Here is a 16,885-nt window from a genome sequence, read left to right on the forward strand (position 1 = left end):
ACCCCGACAGTTGGGGATTGGGATTGGAGTGACTTTAAAAAATAATCCAAAATGACTAATATTAGTTTCGAATCCATGCCTTTTGCGGTCACTGAGATGAATAGTGACACTCCGGATGCCGTTTAAGTCTCCATCGGAATGGAGGATGAAAAGGAGTGAACAACTATATTTCCACAATGACCGAGGTTATGGATGTGTGTGTGTGTGTATGTATGTATGTATTGTCCCCGACGTAGTCAGTCAGCGAACACGAGACACCCCAGGGGTGCTCAGTTCGATGGCTGTAGGCTTATAAAAATTAATGAATGTGGCAGGATTAACATAGGGTTCATCGAATAAGCATGTTCAAGGTATAGAACAAGTATGACACTTTTATTGAATTAAATGAAATATTAGCCATCCTGAAGTCTGTGATTATGACTATGATCACTACTTTATGTAATTTAATATGGCTCTTGATGTAACAAACCTAAATGCAAACAAATGGGATGGTACACGGCAGTTGTTTTCCCTAATATTCTAACAGAGTATTTTACATTGTTAATTTTCTTTATCGTCTTTAAAGTCATTAAATTATTTATTTAAAGTTGAATCAAAAATTGTTATGCAGAAACATGAGGTCTTGGCCAAGCCTTCATCGACAATCTGGAAAAAATGTAATAATTGTAAGAACGAGTATAATAAAGAAATATCCAAGATTCAATAAGTTAACAGTTACAGCAAAATAAAATTTACATTCGTTATATTAACAATTTTGTAGTTATAAAATGAAAAGTTGAATTTGCCTTTGTTTTCTCTAAGTTAATCCGAGACGTCGGATATATCTGTTCACGTCGTCTCACACCTCTTTTCGTGAGAATTAATACTGAACTTTAAGCATCTGATCAATAATTGAACAAAATAAAACGCCTTCTGAGCTTACGAACATTCATAAATGGAGAGAATATCATCCATGTGGAAATCCCATCCACTATCCATCGATAATATCAAAGTGTCACACATTATCAGAACAAAACACATAGAAAATAATTCTCTAACTACTAGCAAATTACTACATCTACAGCTAACTACGGAAATTATCAAGAAGACTGTGATTACCAAGAAGAAAATATCTACAATATTTACATGTCGACGAGTGTCGATCAACTATATCACTCTCCTGTTAACAGATTTATTACGTTCCAACAAGATCGAGTTACCTCATGAGAGCGAAAAATTGCATTAACGAATGAACTTGCATAGCCACGAATCAAATATTATTGAGATTTTTCATCGAAGATCTGTTCTTCAGACCTAAGGCCTTCGCGAGCATTCACCTGTACCTTCAACTTGAAATTATTAAATTACTTGAGAAAAATTGGGATATTCTCACGAATTAAGAAGGGCATCGATTAACATGGACTTTCATTTTCTTCATCAGAAGACACTACTATTAGACTACACTGCATTCATCTCGAATAATCCATATTCACATTACAACCTAATCAACATCAGGCTTAATAACATTACGACATTAACATGTAAAAAACTCAGTTTCACGAAGATTCATATCATGCGCAATTATTCCACATACTTTACACGTACAGTGTACCACAATGACGACTCTAACTTGTCGCATCCTAATCGCATATATGTGTAGCCACGAAATATCAGGACCTACCATCGTCCTACAAATACATAATATCCACTTAAATGCGTCTCGATGATGAATTACTCCAATTAATTATCACATACCACAATGCACATATTCTCATTAAATTCATACATGGAATTCAGACTTAATATCCCGATGACACGTTATCTCAAACACGAGGTACAAGTAGAAGTTCCATTACAAGGAAAATATTGAAAATATTGACAAAATATCCTTTCATTAAATCCATCGGACATAAATCAACTCATATTCGTAACGAAATTCACTCAATAAGCAAAGATGGTTTCGATAGCACATGGATAACTCTTTCAGAACCCTCGCTGTCAAATTCATGGCCACATGGTCATTAAACAATCGCATGTGCTAATTTTACGACATATCCGAGCAAAAGATACGACCATAAAATGTGTTAAAATAAATAACTAAGAAGAAAGAAAGAATAGAACAAAACTACATAGAACAGATATAAATGAGACGTAATCGACTTAACTTAAGGAGATATCTTCACGTCTGGAAGTCTGGATTCTCAATCAGCCATGCTAGGATGAAAGAATCTGCATCCCGCCGCCGACGACGGTGGTCGATGTTTTAGAACTTCATGGTGAAGCACAGGTAATCCATAATATGAAGTTCCGTCCTCTTCTGAAAATGATCACGTTCAGGTCCTCCGCGTTCACTCGTGAGAAAGCTGAAACTTACACAAAGTGCTTTAGAATAAACTCCAAACACACACGTAACTGTATTTTGGAAATGACACGTACTTAAGGGATTAATATCTGCACATTCGACGTCTGATCACAACACTGTTCTACGTTGTAGACACTTATCAGAAATGTAGAGCACAGGAGTGAAGCAATTATTCCTGACGACAGTATTCACGATGTTCTACGTTGAAAATCTTGCTGGCAAGGACTCTGAGCGACTGAAGATGATAGTTCGGGAACACGTCAGTATGTGAGAGTGAGTACTCTTATCACATGACTTAAATATCGTGTCTGGTACGCACGCACGGAAGTAAAGTCAATTTAGATACTAAATTCTTCTACCGTATGAATATATAATTTTATCACCATTTTAGCCAAAAGGTCGTGTAAATTAGTTCAAAAAATTTTAGTTTTTAATTTATATCCTCTAAATATGCTATTATTTAGCCAGTTTATTTTAATTTAATCCATGAGCATTCCGTAATTGTGCATGTCACGCCACCAAAGATATTATAAATATTTCATTCATATCGTTCCTCGCAATTACAAGTGACACGCGCTAGCATCTTTTTTTTTTCTCGCCAACCTTCATTTTTTTTGTTAGTCGACCGGCCACCCTCTTCACGTAAAAAAACTTGTTCTCGTCCTCGCCAAGGTCACGCACACTCCCTCTCGCCGACAAGCGAACACAAGCCACACACCAACACCTGTCCAGTCAGCTGTGACCTACTCACGGCCACAGTATGTATGTATGTATGTATGTATGTATGTATGTATGTATGTATGTATGTATGTATGTATGTATGTATGTATGTATGTATGTATGTATGTATGTTTCAGCATATTACAACATATGTTACAACTTCGTACACATATGACTTTATACATACATACCTACATTTCTCTAAAATAGGGTCTTATTTTAGTGAACACGACGTCCCCGCATATTTGCAGCCCAACAATGCACTTTGAATAACCGTTAGACATAGTACTGGCATTTAACATTAGATAAGGTATCTGAGCCTGACACCAGAATGTCAATGATTCTTCATAAACTCTAAGAATTGTATCCAATTTCAACCTCAGCAAATATAACTTTTGTAATGTGTAGTAATAATGGGCCCAGTGTAAAACCCTTCAACCCCAAAACTGTACCATATGTATATATCTTAATGTTAAGTATTTTTAGTATAGTGGCAATCAGTAACATATTTTTCAACAGTGATATAGACTGAGTATAAGCCATGTGTCCGTGAACTGGTTGCTGAACCTCTTATTCTAAGGAACACGACGCCCCCGCATATTTTCGGCACAACAATGCACTTTAAACATCTCATAAACCGTTAGACATAATAGTGGCATTTAACACAGATAACTTTACACCCGAATGTCAGTGATTCTTGATCAATTCTAAGAACTGTATCCAAGATAAAATTAAGCAGAACAATCTATTAATAACAAAGGCAGACAAAGGTAATACGACAGTTATCATCGACAGAAACGAATACATCTCTAAAACAAAACAACGTTTCCTAGATGACACCTTTCAAACCAAAAGGAAAGATCCAACTGCCAGTTTCCAAAGAAATCTAAAAACATTACTGAAAAACACCCACTTTCTCCTTAACGAGCAGGAAACTACGAAGCTAACCATAATGAATCCACAACTGCCGACTGCGAAAGATCCACATAGATCCACAAAGATAATGTACCCATGAGGCCGATCATAAATTATAGATCAAGCCCGATATACAAATAGTCATGCTTCATACAAATATTTCTCAAAAAACACTACACATTCTTTGTCAAGAAATCAGTACGAAACTCTGTAGAATTCTGTAACATCACCAAAGAGCTGAAAATCGAACAACACCATATCCTAGCATCATATGACATCATTAACATGTACCCTAACATACCCACACAGAAGACGATAAGACTAATAGAATCAAATTTTAAAAACACAGTAATCTAAGCATCCTCGAAATAGAAGAATTCATTAACTCACTAGAATTTGCCCTAAACAATAATTACTTTATTTCCACGACACTATCTACAAACAGCAAGGCCTTCCCATGGGTTCTCCAGCCTCAGGAGTACTAGCTGAGATCTACATAGACCACTTAGAACATTCAGAAATTAGCAAAATTAACAATATATCATTCTGGTGCAGATTTGTTGACGACATCTTCGTTGTTATAGACCGCAGATCCACAAGCGAAAACAACATACTTGAACAGCTAAAAAAAAAAAAAGATCCACATATAAAATTTACAATGGAAACTGAGAAAGATCACTTTTTGAACTATCTTGACTTATCTGTCACTAAAACTGAAGACCACTTAACATACAAAATCTACAGGAAACCTACACAAACCTCCAACAAAATAAAAATTGATTCCACTCACCCAAACGCATACAAAAAAGCGACATACTACAGCATGATTTACAGAGCTTTCAACATACCTCTCTCTCAAGAAGAATTGAAAAAAGAACTGATTATACGGAGCATAATGGATACAACAGAAACATGATAAACAAAATAATTCACAAAATAAAACATCAGCCGAAATCTAAATTAAGCAGAAACAGTGGAACTAAGAAAGACTACGCGCACTTTTTACGTTTAACAACACCCACATCCCCCCCCCCCATAACCAATATTTTCAAAAAACCCATTCTAAGAATAGCTTACAGAACCTCACGTAATAATGCTTCTATCTTACACAACACTAAATCGGTCAACGAAAATAACAAATACACCCACTCAGGAGTATACGGTACCGCATAAAATGCAACGACTGCGAAGCTAGCTACATTGGGTGCACAGGCAGATGTTTTTTCTATCCAATAAAACGAACACAGCAACGCCACTAAATATAATCACTTTTCATCCATAGGGCAACATGTTGAGGAACACAAGCATAAATACACCAATATCGAGAATGACATGGATATTTTAAATATAAAACCCACAGGCCCATTGCTCAATATAATGGAAGATTTATACATCAACATGGACCAATACGCTAATCCTAACTTCAACTTACACGAAATCGCAGATAAAACAAACATAATTTCCAACACAGCCATACCCAATCTAAAAGACACATACTGTATTTAAAAAGAATCAGCAAACAAGGGCCCATACACGCCCCAATCTGCACCGCCCCCTCCACAAGCTGCTTCCCTCTCTCCACCACCTCTCTTTCTCAACGCTACGACAGCCACACAACGTACACGCAACAATGTGCAGCACGCTCCTAACTATGCTCAAGGACATATCCAGCTCACACGTAACACACACACACACACATCGTATACACAACCTATTTAACAGGCACTCTCTATCAGTTATTCTAACACCTACCTTCCTTTTCTTTTTTCTCAGATTTTTTAAAATTACCTGAGGGAACGCAGGTATGAAGAGAGGAGCACCCACAACTCACTTTCATTGATTTCAATATGTCGCGCACAGCAACGTAAACCTCAATAAGGAAGTCTAATATAAACTAGCTTGGTTTTTATTATGGATATAGGCTAAGAAAGAGCTACGTGTCTGTAAACAGGTTACTAAATCTCTTATTTTAGTGAACACGACGTCCCCGCATATTTGCGGCCCAACAATGCACTTTGAATAACCGTTGGACATAGTACTGGCATTTAACATTAGATATCTGAGCCTGACACCAAAATATCAATGATTCTTCATAAACTCTAAGAACTGTATCCAATTTCAACCTCAACAAATGAATATGTAGTAATCATGGGGCCAGTGTGAAACCCTTCAACCCCAAAACTGTACCGTATGTATATATCTTAATGTTAAGTATTTTTTAAAATAGTGGCAATCAGTAAGGTATTTTTCAGCAGTAATATAGACTGAGAATAAGCTATGTGTCCGTGAACTGGTTGCTGAACCTCTTATTCTAAGGAACACGACGCCTCCGCATATTTTCGGCACAACAATGCACTTTAAACATCCCATAAACCGTTGGACATAATAGTAGCATTTAACACAGATAACTTGACACCCGAATGTCAGTGATTTTTGATCAATTCTAAGAACTGTATCCAATTCCAACCTCAGTAAATGTAATTTTTTTTAAATAGCCCCTTAACCCCAAAACTGTACCATATGTATATACACTGAAGAAAATGGAAATTGCAACACCCAGAAGGAGTGGTGCTACATTGCTGCAATTTAACATGCAGGACGAGTGTTCGGTTCTGATTCGATGATTACACTTTCAGGTCCCTCTGACTGCAAGTTTGGACAACAATCAATACAGGATGTGCCCACCATAAGCTGCAATACATTGATGAATTCGTCGAGGCATGTAGTCAATAAGGCTCTGGATCGCTTCCTGAGGAATTGTGTCCTATGCTTGCTGCACTGCACGGGTCAGTTGTTCTAGAGTTGTGGGTGGCTGAGGACGGTTGGCCAGTTGTCGACCCAACATGTCCCACACATGCTCAATAAGACTGAGGTCCGGGGATCTGGCGACCCATTAAGGTTGTGATGATGTGGAGAGCTTCTCTGGAGATGCGTGCAGTGTGAACCAGGGCATTGTCCTGCTGAAACATCCCATTAGCAATGTTCGCCATCATAGGGACAACCACTGGATTGAGTACCCTATCAACGTACTGTCAGCAGTCATAGTGCCCTCAACTAATTGTGATTTCACATTAAAGCCAATAGCTCCCCAGACCATAATGCTTGGTGTTGGCCCTGTGTGCCTCTCGACAATAAGATCTGGGCGGCCCTTCTCCCCGGCACGTCGGCCCACACGATTCCGGCGATCATTGCGGGCAAGACAGAAGCGCGATTCAACACTAAAGACGACCCTATGTCATTCGTCGACCCACGTCGATCTTTCTCGACACCAGGCCAGCCTTACACGTCGCTGTTGTGGGATCAATGGAACGCCCTCTGCAGGGACACGGGCTCGTAAGCCAGCTGCACGCAGGCGATTACCAACTCTCTCACAGTTGTCTGTCGCTCTGGGCTTGTGCCTGGTCTACGAGTGTGGGGGCCTTCATTTGACCACTGCTGCCATACACGTTGTATCGTAGATGCCTGTCGGCCAACACGTGCAGCGACAGTTCTTAGCGATAATCCAGCCTCATACAGCCCAATTATCCGAGCCCTCTCGAACGGCGACAGTTGCTGATAGCGTGCTCTTCTCTGTCGTCGAGGCATGTTTGACGGGGAACACTTCACTGCACAGACTGCCAGTCAACTACGCGATACCAGGGTCCGTATACTGGAGTTGATTCCTCCACGACCAATCACGTGGGGAGACATGTAGCAACAATCGGGTCTGAAACGTTGATCGTTTTACATACCTACATGGCATCGTTCCATATCTTGAAAATCAACACAAACGACCAATGCCTTCACTGTGTTGCAATTTCCAGTTGCTTAACTGTATCTTAACATTAAGTAATTTTAGAATAGTGGCATTCATGTGTATTTAATGGCATCCTTGTTTAATTTTAATTTTAGTGGTATTTATTCTGTACAGTCGCTATTTAGTAGGTTCTTTAGCAGCTGAAGATGACCTATTTACAGGTCGAAACTGGTACTGTCTTTTTATGTAAATAATATTGACATTATGTAAAATAAAGTATTGATTAGGTGGAGAACTCATACTTCATACTTGTACTAGAACTATCAATACGGAAGATGAAACTAATATATTATAGGGTAAATAATGAAAATATCGAGCTCGATTATTATTATTATTATTATTATTATTATTATTATTATTATTATTATTATTATTATTATTATTATTATTATTATTATTTATGTAGTTATGTACGGACTTTATTTGGTACCTAAATCGTGGTTGTAAAACACATGTGAGTTTATCTCACGATACGTCTGCCGTATGTGTAATAATATGAGTTTATTTAATGTAAGAACTCGTAATTAAGAGTAGCCTATATAACTTATTATTACCTGTAAATATGATGTATAAATTCAGTGTAATGTTGTGCAACACACGGTAATAGTTTAGAACAACGCATCTTGTCACTAGAGTTGTACAGACAATTCCAGAAAGTAGGGCGCCCTCAAACATGAGAAGGGTGTAAAAGAGGGATGGGAAGGAAAGGGGGGAATTGTGGAAGAGAGGTGGTCCAATCTCTTAAGGGGAAGGAGATTGCAGGTTAAGGGCTCTTTTCAGGATCAGAATTGTGCCGAGCCAAGCCTGCCTTGGTGATGCACTTCCTTTATTCCCACTTCTCCTTGACTGCCGTTGTCGCCATTAGCGATAACATTACCCGAATGTGACGTGAAACTTATAGTTTCTCAATGAAGATGGAGCTCTAGCCATCTGTGTTTATACCGTTGCCTACGTTATAATACAAGGCCTGGAAATAGAGCTCGTAAAACGCTATGGAAGTGGTTACACTGAAGTTCAATGCCGGGCCGCTAGGATCGCTTTCTTGCCCCCTGTCTACCAGGCTCGCGCCTTTAAACGTGTTCATTAACTGAGTTGGTTGTGAATGTATTATGTATTTGTCTGATATTAAGCATTCGCAGTTCCAGTCATGGTTTATTCACGAGAAATTAAAGGTAGTGGAATTTCGTTTCACAAGTTTGCAGTGAATGTCCGAAACATTATATAGAGGAAGTATTACGCATAAGATACGACTTCAAGCTGATCGAAGTAGGCCTCTGTTCCTAAGTTTTGATCCGAGTTACGTCATAAGAATCGGGCGATCCCAAAATTTGTCACTGGACTTTTTTAAACTATGCTACCGTGACCGGCAATCATTTGAGAGGCATCTTCAAACTCAGAAATCTTAAATTAGGAAACCAACGAGGAAAATAATAATGCCCAACAAATTTCACGAAAATGAATGTAGGAAGAGCTAAAAATATTGTATTTTCCCCTGAAACAATCTCTAGTTTGTAAAGTATGGAGGTGGTTTTGTCCCGAGAGCATAAAATACAGTTTAAAATAAGCCATTTGTTTTATGGAGCATTTTATTAAATTGTTCAATGCGCATAACGTCTGCAACACCTCACATGGGACATATTCAGGAACGAGAACAAACGAGCATCGTTTAACCGGGCGAGTTGGTCGTACGGTTAGGGGCGCGCGGCTGTGAGCTTACATCCGGGAGATAGTGGGTTCGAATTCCACTGTCGGCAGTCCTGAAGATGGTTTTCCGTGGTTTCCCATTTTGACACCAGGCAAATGCTGGGGCTGTACCTTAATTAAGGCCACGGCCGCTTCCTCCCAACTCCTAGGCCTTTCCTATCCCATCGTCGCCATAATACCTATCTGTGTCGGTGCGATGTAAAGTCACTAGCAAAAAAAAACATCTTTTAGTACTGAAGATGAACTCCTCAGTTGGTTAATTAATGATTTCCTGTCATATATTAAGAAACTTATAAAGCATTCAGAGAAAGTAAAAAAGAATCATGAGAGAAATGTATCATAGATCTTGACTACCCAGTCCACTGTAGCCTGCGTAAAATACCTCATAAGTATACATTTGCATTATGCATTGATGAGGAACCTAACGAGCTATGACATCGAGCTCTTCTTCAGCTACCTAAGACGCCAAGCGGAATACAATGACATTATGGTTCGTGTGGCAAAAGAAAAAACAGACTGTAAAGGCTGTTTAGAACATATCTGTTCTCCAGCTACTCAAAGTCCAACATTGTGTCTTATTCGTTTTCAAGATCGAGGAGCCCTCAGATACCGAAAATCGTCTGTGGCACTTCCGCAGTGAACGACGGAATTTGTCACTTCCGCTACGCAGTACTTGTCCCGAAGAGAGTTACTAAAAGGTGTAAGTTTATTTTTTCGAAAGACATGTTCAACAGTGAAATTAAGTGTGGAAAGTGTAAAGGCGACAAACCACCTCTTTTTCTACTATGAAAATTTCTGAGACCTCTGTTAGACAGCATTGCTTTGAGCCACTCAAGTAGAAGAGAGAAAGTTTTGAAACTTGATAAGAAGCCCCTCAGAACGAAAGTTTTGAAACTTAATGACATATTCAAGCCAATGCAGCACCGCTCTATGAATAAAGTACTGGCAATACTCGCAAAAACATTCAGTTCTTTTTATTTAGGATATACTTTACTTATTGACATAATACGGCCATGCGAATACAAGGGGGCAAGACCGCGATCCTAGCGGCTGAATGGTGAACTAGGAAGCAACCCGTTTCCACGAGTGCATTTCAAGGCCTTGTATTATAGCGTAGGCAACGGTTCCGTTGCCTACGCTATAATACAAGGCCTTGAAATGCACTAATGAAAACGGGTGCCACCTTAGTTCGCCGTTCAGCCACTAGGATCGCGCTGTTGCCCCCTTGTGTTCGCATGGTCGTGTATGTCTATAAGTAAATTATATCCTAAATAAAGAGAGCTGAATGTTGTAGGTGTCTACAGTTTTAAAACTTTCCTACTCAGGGGCTTCTTATCGAGTTTCAAAACTTTCTCACTTCTACTTGAGTGGCTCGAAGCAATAGAGGTCTCAGAAATTTTTGGAGTAGAAAAAGAGGTAGTTTGTCGTCTTTACACTCTCTATACTTAATTTCACTGATGAACCTGGTTTTCAGGAAAAACGTACACATTTTTAGTAACTGTCGTCGGGGTAAATATTGCACAGCAGAGGTAACAAATTCCGTCATGCGCTGCAGAAGAGCCACAAACGATGATTTCGGGTATCTGAGGGCTCCTCGATCTTGAAAGCGAATAAGACACAATGTTGGACTTTCACTAGCTGGAGAAGTGATATGTTCTAAACAGCCTTCACAGTCTGTTTGTTCTTCTGCCACACGCACTAAGTATCCTGCTACCATAGCTAGAGAAATACCAGGTATTGTAGCTGTTGAATCTGAAACAAATTAATCATATTTATGTACTAGCGAACACTTAAATAAAAAAGTATTGTTCACACAGATCTGATGTAATTTACCTTGCAAGGGTTTTGCAATGATAGACATTACGTGTTCAGGAAGCTGCGGAATTTGCACATCATCGCGACTTTCATTCCTTCTATATCTTTCATCCATCTGGCACATTCTTGGTTGTAGTAAACTGGTTCGTACATTGCGGATCTTATTTTCATCCCTCAGCTCAACATTGCCATGTTTTGATGCCGCAATAATTTCTGCATGGAGCGTTGTTTCGATTGCGTTAAGGCATGACCTTGCGTCCATTGTGTCATTGTATCCCGCTTTGCGTCGTAGGTGGCTGAAGAAAAGCTCGATATCATCGCTTGTTAGATTCCTCGTCAAGACATAATGAAAATTTATACTTATGAGGTATTTTACGCACGCCACAGTGGATTGGGTAGTCAAGACCAACGCCTGATACGTTTCCCTCGTGAATCTTTTCTCTTTCTCTGGATGCATTTGAATGTTCTTGATATATGACAGGAAATCATTTATTAACCAACTGAGGCGTTCATCTTCAATGCTGAAAAATGCCAGCTTGTTCTCATTCCTGAAATATGTCCCATACGAGGTGTTGCAGACATCATGGGCATCGAACCACTTCATAAAATGCTCCATGAAAGAAATTGTTTCTTTTAAACTGTTCCTGTCTTTAATGCTCTCGGGACAAACCACCTCCATACTCTTCAAACCAGCGATTGTTTCAGGGGAAAATACAATTTTGGCTCTTGCTACATTCATTTTCTCCAAATTTGTAGGGTAAACTACTTTTCTGGTTAGTTTCCTCACCGGCTTCATAATTGAAGATTTCTGGAGTTTGAAAAGACCTCTCAAATGATCGCCGGTCACGATAGCATTGTTTACAAAAAAGTCTCGTGACAAATGTTGGGATCGCAGGTTTTTTATGACGTGACTGGGATCGAAACTTAGGAACAGAGGCCTAGTTTTATCAGCTGGATGTTGTATCTCATGCGTAATGCTTCCTCCACATAATGTTTCGAAAATCGAAACATTTACCTGAGAATTGTCGGTCACAATTCTGATCACTCTGAAACCACACTCTTCAACAGCATTTAACGCATCCAAGGTTAATTTTGCAAGTTGTGAGCCCGTAATGGATGGAGTGAAATAGAAAGACACCGGTATTCTGTAATATGTAGAGAGTCCCTTGAACTAAATGCAGAGTAGTTTATTGGCCAACCTATCTTCGATTCCAAGAGCGTCAATGTCAATGTCATTCAGTCCAACAAACATATCTAATTTCCTGTCATACATAAGTTTCGACTTTCTGGACATTTCATCTTTTATAAGGGAAACAACCTTTTCGTTATCGTTCACTAACGACAGTTTTTCTATCAGTAATCGGGCTTTAGTTAGCGAAGTTATGCCGGTCTTCCCTTTTGAGTATCCAACATACGATTTCAACGTTCTTGGATGAGGAAGATGCAAAATATCGAGTGTTCTGAGAAGCCGATAACCAGTTGGCGACCTTGAAGATAATAACACACAAATTTTAACTGTAGTCTCCTGGTATTTACATTTCTTTTTTTCCAAAGCTCTGAAGTTGTTCTAACAAAAAGTTTGCTTTCATATTACCTCCCTCAGCTTCCTTCTGAATTTTAGAAACTCGACTTGCAAGATTTCCGGGATCCTTCTTTACCTTACTAAGTTCTGCTTCCAAGTCACGAATTTTTACGCGCAACTTCTTAATAATTGGCATGTGCTTTCTATTTCTTCTGATCTCCTTCCTTAATTTCCTGGTAATGTATTTTGGTACTGTTGATTTTAGGACGGGAGAAAACTGTTGTCCTACTGTTGTGGTGCCTACATTTATCAGGTCAGATTCTCCAGTATTATCAGGCATAGGAGAATCCGATTGTTCCACACATTTTCTCTTATTTCTTATATACTCATTTTCACTGTCCGTTTTTTCAAGCTGACTTTTCTTAGGAGCTTTCCTACATTTTAAAGTGACTTGTTTGTGTTTGGGGAACTCTGTAAAAACTGAAGGGACTTTATTAGGCAGGAGCGTCTTCTTAGATGTACTTATACTAAAGTCTTCTTCTCTGAAGTGTTTACTGCATACCCTCGATTTTTCTGTAGGAACCCAGAGAGATCCCGGCTTGTCTCCTCTGCGAGATATAGCAACAAGACACCGTTCTTTTAAAGCACTATTCACTGGAAACTTGTGAAATGAAATTCCACTACCTTTAATTTGTCGTCAATGACAATAAGGAACACAGCAATAAACCATGATTGAAACTGCGAGTGCTTATTATCACAAGAATACACACATTCACAACCGACTCAATACACACGTTTAAAGGCGCGAACCTGGTAAACAGGGGGCAAGGTAGCGATCCTAGCGGCCCGCCAATGAACTGCAGTGTGACCACTTCTATAGCGTTTTACGGGCTCTATTTCCAGGCCTTGTATTATAGCGTAGGCAACGGTTTATACACAGTCTCTTTGACAGTCTGTCTCTCACTCTCCGAGTGTTAAGTTGATTTGCTCGTGACACCAACAATGGAGGGATCGAAAATAATAAACAAACTTGGATTTAAAATGTGCTTCTTGAACTACGAATTGCTATTATCGTGGATTTACTTGTTTCCAGGCTCGGTTCTCTGCTGGGAGATATTATTTTGATTGAGGTAAATATTTCGAGACTCCTGATTGCTGCTCCCAGGTATTCATTCATTTTATTTCATTTTACATGCCAGTTACAAGAACGGTTCTGTGTGATTGTATTTCGGTAGTCTTTTATCATCTGTCTTTGCAGGCTCTTAATTAATTAATTTTGTGTGTGTTTTAAATTTTTCTTTCTTTGTGTGCACACGCGCGAGAACGGAGAGTGGTATTTACCTATCTGTTTCTTTGGGCCTGTGTGTTTGTGGGTTTTGAGACCATGCACTTCTGTTTACTCATCGTTTGGAATCATGGCTGAGCATTGGTATATTGTGTGATTTGACGCTACGGGATTTAATCCATATTTGTCCACGTGAGGCAATTTGGATGTCCCGGATAGCGGGTCTACGAATATTGTGATTGCTACGATTATATTTGGATCACCCTTGCCTATTTTTGCGGCGGTCCAGCATTGTATCTGTGGTGTTCGAACCAAGCTCGTGAGCCCATGATATTCGTCGCTATCCTGTGCGAAAGTATACGTCGCGTGCCTTTACACTCCGGCCTGATCTGGGTAGAGTTTATGTTGGGTCTCTCTTGTTTATACGTGTGTGTGTGCGTGCCTGCGTACGGTCTATAGTACTCTCCGTACCTCGTAATTTTTAATGTTAATTTTTCTTTTGCTTTTATTTTTCGTTTTAGTTGGCCGGTTTGGGCCATGTGTAGTGTGTTATTTTATATTTCTACGCCGTTATTTGCTCCATTGTCGGCGATTAGTTTTTTGTTTTTGTAACTGTGGCAACCTGCCTGTTGTCATTTCTTGATGGATACAGTACTTTTGCATCCATCTCTTGGCACAGGCCAGAGCAAAGTGTAGCTTCCACTGAAGTCCCAGTCTCATCCATGGCTGTGACAATATGAAAGCTGCTGGGGTATGGGTAGTGCTGATTAATGCCATTCAGAGCACAACCAGTGTGTCTGAGTGTCCTGAAAGGTGTTGCTCATAGGGTTAGTTGTGCTACAATAGCACTGTCTGGCCCAGTGAGGAAAGCAATGGCAAATTACCTCATTCCTCATCTTGCCTAGTACGCCTCATTTGGGCTCTGCCATTGGTTTTTGTGGTTTCCCTATAACTGCATACCCTTTGGCGATGCTATTTGAGGATCCAACCAGCCTCTGGGCTGATGACCTAACAGACAACTGTGGCAACATCTAAGGTAATTCCGGTAGAGTTGCCACACTTTTTATGTCTTTTGTTATATCTCGGTATATTTACTTTAAAAAATTGTTGAAAATTCATCGAGCATAATTTGAAAACATGTACATTTGATCAGAGATGAACAAAGTATTGGTAACTGAAAGTAAATGGGAGAAAGGAGAGAACAAAGGAATTGTTGCATCAGCGGCGTCTCTCCCTGGAACCCGGTATAGATGCCGACTTTGCTCGGGAGAGGTGCCGCAAGTAAAATAATTAATGACAAAATTAAATTCAAGCCAATTTCTTCAGCTATAATATAACCGAACGTTGGAACGTACTACAAGACAATTATATCCATATAATATAATCATTCAATGGTAAAAGAATCTCTCTGATAATTTACAACATTAAATTGATCATATTTTAATTTCGATTTACTATGAATGTGCATGTGCAACGGATTCTTCACTGTGTTATATAAAACCCCACGGCACTTAACGCCCTTGAAAGGGCTCTGGTCTGCCCAGCGACCGCTGGTTAGCCCGAAAACCTGCAGATTACGAGGGGCCGTGTGGTCAGCACGACGCATCCTTTCGGTCGTTATTCTGAGCTTTCGGGACAGGGGCCGCCATCTCACCATCAGATAACTCCTCAATTCTAATCAAGTAGGCTGAGTGGACCTCGAACCAGCCCTCAGGTCGAGAGAAAAGTCCCTGACCTAGCCGGGAATCGAACCCGGGGCCTCCGGGCGAGAGGCAGGCACGCTACCCTTACACCAAGGGGCCGGCGTGTTATATAAGGGAAATATCAAAATCAAAATTAATATAATTCTGTCCTGACACAGTAATTTTAAAACGTGTCTAAGGCAGGATTCTTGAATCAAGAAGTGTTTATCCTCTTACAAGTTTTTCCAGATTGTTTCTTAAAACTTTGTTCTCTAGCAATTTTCCGGCAACAGTCGTTATATGTAGAGCAAGATTCATGCAGCCACTGGTTGTAACTCAAACACTAGATACAGTCATCCTTTTTTGAATATAATTTTGACTTCGGTGATTATTGAAGTACCTGCTGGACCAAGACAGCCTATTTCCAGGTTTCCTGACTGCATTCTAAGTTTCAGTGTTCGTTCCGGAATTCTGTAGTATCATTCTGCCTCCCTGATCAGTATTTCCTTTGCTTTCAGTCTTTTAACAGCCTCTCTTAAATTTTCCTCTATCCAGTGAGGTCTTTTAACAGTGCACCTACTTTTATACTGAGCAGGCATATCGCAGAATATTATTTCTGAAAATAATATAATTTTATATAATAAAATAATGTTACCAATGAAAGCAATAAAAATAGATGATGTATATTAAGAATCGTGAGACGATAAATATTCGAATAAAGTACCGGTACACTCTGAGAATGTTTGCAGATCGCTTGTTGAAACTGATAGCATTGAGGCATCTCAGCCGGATTGTTGTGCGGCAACTCTCGCAACTATCGGGTACAGACGCCGCACCCTCCTGTTGTCGTACCTCAAGGCTATCATGGCCCAAAATAAGCTTACTGTCAACTACAGTTATGCTTCTGACTTGTACTGTACTAAAAACGGCTGATTTAATCATTTGAAACCAACTTAATATACAATAAATTGACACACGGAAAAATTTTGTCAGGAGGACACATGTACTCGCCTCATGGTATCGGCTATAATTGGCGTAATATACGAGCAAATTTTGACACACTAGCAGACAGTAGTTCTTCCTTAGAAACTGAAAAACCACACAT

This window comes from Anabrus simplex, chromosome 1 (genome assembly GCF_040414725.1).
Source record: "Anabrus simplex isolate iqAnaSimp1 chromosome 1, ASM4041472v1, whole genome shotgun sequence".
Taxonomy (NCBI): domain Eukaryota; kingdom Metazoa; phylum Arthropoda; class Insecta; order Orthoptera; family Tettigoniidae; genus Anabrus; species Anabrus simplex.